This window comes from Cryptomeria japonica, chromosome 2 (genome assembly GCF_030272615.1).
Source record: "Cryptomeria japonica chromosome 2, Sugi_1.0, whole genome shotgun sequence".
Taxonomy (NCBI): Eukaryota; Viridiplantae; Streptophyta; class Pinopsida; order Cupressales; family Cupressaceae; genus Cryptomeria; species Cryptomeria japonica.
Genome location: NC_081406.1, coordinates 290,131,485 through 290,138,207, shown reverse-complemented (window position 1 = coordinate 290,138,207; position 6,723 = coordinate 290,131,485).

The window sequence follows — 6,723 nt, the reverse complement described above, 5'->3', positions numbered from 1 at the left end:
TAATGATCAGGGCAACACGATTGTTGCTTGCCCATTTACTCTTTTGGATCACCACCCTATCATTTCTCATATCAAAATTGCTAACTCTTTGAACACCAATGTGGCCAAGGGTAAAAAATTCCTTCTTAACACTAATTTACTTAAAGATATTGATGTCCTTATTGCCATCAACCGTATTAGACTCCTCAATAAACATAATAAGAATCTTCCCTCCCACATTGCTAGATGGAACTACAATGTTGCCTCTTGGCAGAAACTCCTACAGACCGTGGGTCAAAAGAAGGCCAAAGATTACAGATTTATGGAAAAAACTCTTAATCTCAATCTCTAGAACATTGAAATTTTTTTTTTAACAGTCCCCAACTAACCCTGATTTTGCCAACCAAGTTGTGAGAGCTAGGGATGCTCTTAGAAAACATCAGCAAGCTATGATCAAGAGAGCCATGATTAGAGCCCATAGCCATTGGCTTCAATTTGGGGATAGAGACTCAAAGTTCTTCTTTAATCTTCTTAAACAAAAACAAAACTAGAAAAAAATTCATAGGCTTCTTTTTTATAACAATGAGATTATTGATACTGACAACATCAAAGATGCCTTTACCTTATTCTATAAAAACCTTTTCACTTTAGAAGATTTTGAGGCTGCCAAGGCCATGAGACTTAAATGTAGATCCACTATTCCCTATAGAATCTTTGAGGAAGAGTCTTTCATCCTAAAGTAGAAGATCACTATTGAGGAAGTTCAAAGAGCCATTAACTCTCTTAATACTGATAAAACTCTTGGACCTGATGGTCTCCCTGTCGAGTTCTATAAAGCTAACTTGGACTGGGTTAGCATGGATCTGCATGATATATACACAGAGGCTAATGAACATGGTACCCTTGGTGATTCCATCAACAAGGGAACCATCAAGATTATACCCAAGGATGGTGATAAAACCCTTATTAAAAATTGGAGACCTATTACCCTCCTTAATGTGTCCTCTAAGATCTTGGCTAAAATTCTAGCCAGCCGCCTTGAGAAAATTCTTCCCAAGTTCATCTGCCTCACCTAAGCTGGTTTCATTAAAGGTAGATATATCATTGAAAATCTCATCACGAGCTAGGAGGCTATGGAATGGTCTAAGGTGTCTGGACATGACACTTCTATGTTTCTTCTTTACTTTGAGAAAGCCTATGATAGGGTTGAATGGGACTTTATTACCATGATGCTTGAAGCTTTTGACTTCCCTAGGGAGTTCTGTAATTATGTTAATGTCCTCCTCCAAGATGCCTCTACCCATATTGAAGCTAATGGTACCCTCTCTTCCTCCATAATGTTGTCTCATTCTATCAAACAGGGGTGCCCCCTAGCCCCTTCTCTTTTTGTCGTTGCCTCTAATGCTCTCTTCTGCCTCCTAAGGGATAATTCCCTCTCCCCTAATGTGAAATGGGTTAAGATTCCTGATGATAATGACCTACTGAATATTGAATTTTCCGATGATATGACTCTTTCCCTTGAGCTTACTAATCAGAACTTGGAGAATCTCAGTCAAAAAATCAAGATATTTGGTGAGATATCTGGGACCTAGATCTCCTAGTCCAAGTTGACTTTCTTGGGGTGGAATGAACACCCTCCTGACTGGCTTAGATAGTATGGCTACCAATGGGGTGGCCCCAACAAAATTGTTAGGTATCTTGGTATACCGTTCTCTATTTCTCCCTCCCTTAAGGATATGTGGTTATGGGTTAGGGAGAAAATTGATAAGAAACTTAATCAGTGGAACAACAGGTTCCTTTCCTTATCTTGCAGGGTCCAAGTTTGCCAGAAAATCCTTTCCTCCTACAATATCTACTATTCCTTTGTTGGATGTTTAGTAACTATCTAATTCTTGAAATTCAGAAGGTTGTTAGATGATTCCTGTGGTCTGATGGAAAAGGGAATAATAAAATGCATGTTGTAACTAGAAGTGGTGTCATATTGAGAAAAAACTTGGAGGCCTTGGCTAAAAGATCTTAGGACCCAAGGTATTGCTCTCGCATCCAAATGAATCTTCCATTCTTTTGAGGGCCAGGAACCTTGGAAGGTCTTGGTTAGAAATAATATTGAGAAGGTTGTGCCGAAAGGTGCTAAGTCTTGGAAAGGATTACCCTTTTAGTGACCTTGTTGCTGGTGGTTTCCCTATCTCCATCCAAGGTACTTGTGTGTTTAAATCTATTTGGAAAGCTTGGGAGTATGTTAAGAAATATATGGTCAATACCAATTCCAACAGTAATGGCCTTGTTCATGGCGAAAGATCTATTTGGTGGAATCTCTTCTACGCTACCAAACCTTTGGTCCTTACTCAAGGTTGCTCGGCAAAATCTTGGACCAACAAAGGGATAACATATTTAATTGACATTCTGGAACATGACACTCTTATCAACTGGGAAGAACTTAGTATCAACTATAACCTCACCCTGGTAAAAAAAGAACCTATAATATGATTAAGAAGGCTTGTACTCATCTGGGCCTTCCTAAGGACTGTGATGCTGACTCTCATAGATTTCTCTCATTTAAATGGGTTGATAGTTCTCTTTTGTCTAAAATCAAGGACCGTAATATCTACATTATTTTGGCTTATAATGATTCCATTACCAATCATGTGAATCTGTAATGGTAGACTGACTTATCTATCATGCATTGGCAAAAAAAATTTAACAGGCTCTGGAAAAGTTCGGTTGCTCCCAAAATTAAATCCTTTAAATGGCTCATGATGGTTGACAGGGTTTCTCTTAGAAAGGATCTATATAATGCTGATTTGTGTTCTATATGTAAATTGCCTAAAACTGGGAGGCATATTCTTTTTGACTACTCTATTGCTAGGGAGATCTGGTTATTGTTTGGTTTCTCTATCCGTGGTCTTGTGAACATTATGGAAATCATTTCTGGTTATATTCAAGGGCTTAAGCAAGATGCTAATATCTTTTGGTTTATTCTTTTTGCTAACATTCTATGGTATATATGGAAGATAAGGAATGAAGATAGGTTTGAAGGCCAAGCCAAGGCCCTTACTGAGCCTTTTTGACGACTCACCTTTTTTGACATCGTTGTGTAGGTTTCCATTAATATGAACTTTGATAGGAACAAGCTCCTAAGGTTTCTCAGAGATGGGCATGCTACTATGTTCATCTATGAGATGAAATATGGCTATGAGTGGAGACGGACCATAGAGAATCTGTCTTCCTTTGAAGAGGCCCTCAAGATGTTGACCATTGAGATCAAGGATAATAGGGAGCCTTCTTTTGACCAGGTGGAGATGCTTGCTTAGTTTCAGAATCGTAAGAACATTGTGTGGATGGAAGGCCCGTGTGGGTGGATAGCATGGGTTGGAGCCCATGATGATATCCTACACTAATGTGTTCTCTTTTGGCTCCTTTTTTATTTTACAATTATTTTTAAACATTGCTATGGACATACTGTATTGTGCAGATGTACATGATCAATTACACTCGCTTTCTTTTTGATGTTGTCCTAAGTCGGTGACAACTTTTTTGTTTTGAGGCCTGGCCTCTTTATATTCTTTGTTTACTCTCGATTTCTAATATTAAAAAAAAAAATGTAATCGTATTAGTTAACTTATTTTATTTTAATTCATTTTTTTTTAGAATTGGTTTTATAAGATTATCATATTAAAAAATAATTACTAACCAAAATATAATATAAAGTTAAAAATAATAATTTTAAAAAAACTTATAATAATTATTTTGCTAAAACTATTATTAGCTCAATAATTGAAAAAATACTTATAATAATTTTTAAATGTAAAGAATTAAAAAAAAAAAAAGCATAATCTATATTATTTCAATTATTATTTTTTATTTCAATTCAATTTTTTCTTTAAAACTAGTTTTGCAATATTATCATGTTAAAAAAAATTACTAACCAAAATATAATATAAAATTAAAAATAATAGTTAAAAAAGAACTTATAATACTTTATTTGTTAAATGCATTATTATCTCGTTAAGGAAAGCTAGACTTATGGATATTACCCAATTGCATAATATGAAACTAAAAATTTATTATTAAATACATGTCAATGCATAAAGAGGAAACTGGAGTTTTCTTTCAACACATATGAAAGTATGATTTTTTTTTTATAGAAACATACTCTTTATTATTTAAATTTGGTTTTAGAATCCTATAATATTTTTAAAAAAATTACTAACCAAAACATAATATAAAATTAAAAATAATAATTAAAAAAAACTTATAATAAATATTTTGTTAAAACTATTATTAGCTTAATAATTGAAAAAAAAACTCATAATATTTTTCAAATGGAATATTAATTTAAAAATTAGATTTTATAATTTTAAAATACATTTAAAAAAAAGAAGACTAAACTATATTATTTAAATTATTTTATTTTATTTAAATTTAAATTTTTCTTTAAAATTGGTTTTACAATATTATCATATTCAAAAACAATTACTAACCAATATATAATATAAAATTAAAAAAATAATTGAAAAAAAACTTATAATAATTATTTTGTTGAACGTATTATTAGCTCAATAAAGAAAGCTAGACATGCGATATTAGCCAATTGCATATTATGGAACCAAAACTTTATTATTAAATACATGTCAATGCATAAAGAGGAAATTGGATTTTTCTTCCAACACATATAAAAGTATTGAGTATGGAGTAGTTAAAGGAAAAGATTGTAGTAGAGGAAATTAGAGTTCGTAGTAGTTGAAGGAACATATTGTAGTTTCAAAAAATTACTAATCAATTCAATTTGCTATATATTCTTTTCTACACAGTAGCATCACCTAGTAATAGTGACCTTTTTAGTAGCAATAGAGGAGTTAGAAAGACCACAAAAGAAAGAAGGAAGGTGAAGTAGAGGATCTGAAGGCTATAGTGAATAGTGACAAGTGAGATTCAAAGGACCTTATCAGATTTGAAGTTCTTGGGTTATAGTAGGTGGATCTATCATTGATTCCTTGTAACTTTCTTTACTCAAATCAATATTATGTGTGTTGTCTTGATACTTATATTGTTCTATCCACAATTTTTTCTTTTTCTCCTTTTATGGAATATATGTGCACATATATACAAATGTATGACTATATATGAATATAGATTAGGTATAGATCTTTTTAAATCTATATATTTTCTCAAAATTTATGTGTCTTATACTTTTGAGTTTAATACACAGTTATATATAATCTCGTATCTATATTTTTCTTCTCTTTTAATATAGAGTTAGTGTTCTTTTGATTTATAGCTAATTCCAGGAAAGAAAAAGTAATGGGCTAATGTGGGACAAGCCATTCCAAACACCTTTTTGTTTTCAAGAAATTAGGACTTTCACAATGTAATATATACGGATGTTTTTTATTTTCTTTATATTTATAACTCGATGAAATATATTTTATACAAAAAAAATTCTTTGATGATATGTTTCAGTTTCTATGATTAGAAAATGAATCTAGTATCTTTACCAATACTTCATTTATGTTATCAAAAAGAAGGCATCACTCCCATTTTCTCCCATGAACATCTATCTTATACCATTCACTATTATGCCCAAAAATATATTCAATCTTCTCAAACACTAAAGGATCCAATGGATGATTTGGAACATCCCAGCTTTGAATGATCCCATCCCCAGTGAAACTAGAAGCAACAAGAACAGTTTAGACATAGCAATTTCTTTAGCTTACAAGATTAATCTGCCTAATACATTTGAGTATTATTTCATAACCGGTTACAATTTTTTTGACAGAAATAATCAATATTTACAAAGCATAGACATGGAGTAATTAACAGTTGCAAGTTTTCTAATAAAATCAAAATATATATAGTTTTTTATTTTTAAATAATAAATTTTATTTTTTTTATAGAATGTGTCCATATCTTTGTTATTTGAGGACTAAAAAATAAAAATAAAAATGATTTGTATAAGCTCACAGACTACCAATGTGTTCGTAGGTACGAGAAGTGCTCACCTTAAGAATGGCCTATTGGCTAAAAGATAAAAAAACGTGTCAATAATTATATTTTTAGATGATAAATTATTTTAAAATTTGCTACCAACCAAATTTTTTTTAAAGATAGGTGCTTTGAGTTTCCCTTACCTTGTGCTTAAAACTGACATAAATATTAGGGTAGTAACTGTGAGTCAATTGACAATAGTTAAAATCTGACCAAAATTATCTATAACAAGCCCTTAGTTAAATAAATGTTTTTATTTTTACTCTCATTTTTAAACTATGGTCTAAATATGAGAAGAGGAGAGGGTTTCATGAGCATACCACAATCTTTATAGTGAGTCCTGAAACCTCGTAATTAATGTTGCATTTTTGGCATGAATATCTCACAATAGTATGCTGAATTTTTTCAAAAGAAAATGCAACTGAACACCAAACTGTTATAAAAAATCCCAAAGATGAAAAATAAATTAAAATATAGTTCCAGTAAAAACCCTTACCTGGAAGAGCAATAATTGCAGTGACCCTAAGCTGCCATTGTCATCATCCTAGACTAATATTTTTCAATTTTTAGGTGTAGATGATAAAAGGCATGCCATCACAACTTTCTCTAAACCAATGGTTATTTACTATACTTTTTTGCATCGCACAAACACTAAATTTTTCCATTTTCAACCCTTACATCTCCCTCCATGATCCTGGAAAATATCTCTAATAATTCCTAGGTTTTATTAATGTTGACATTTCAACCAAATCATGC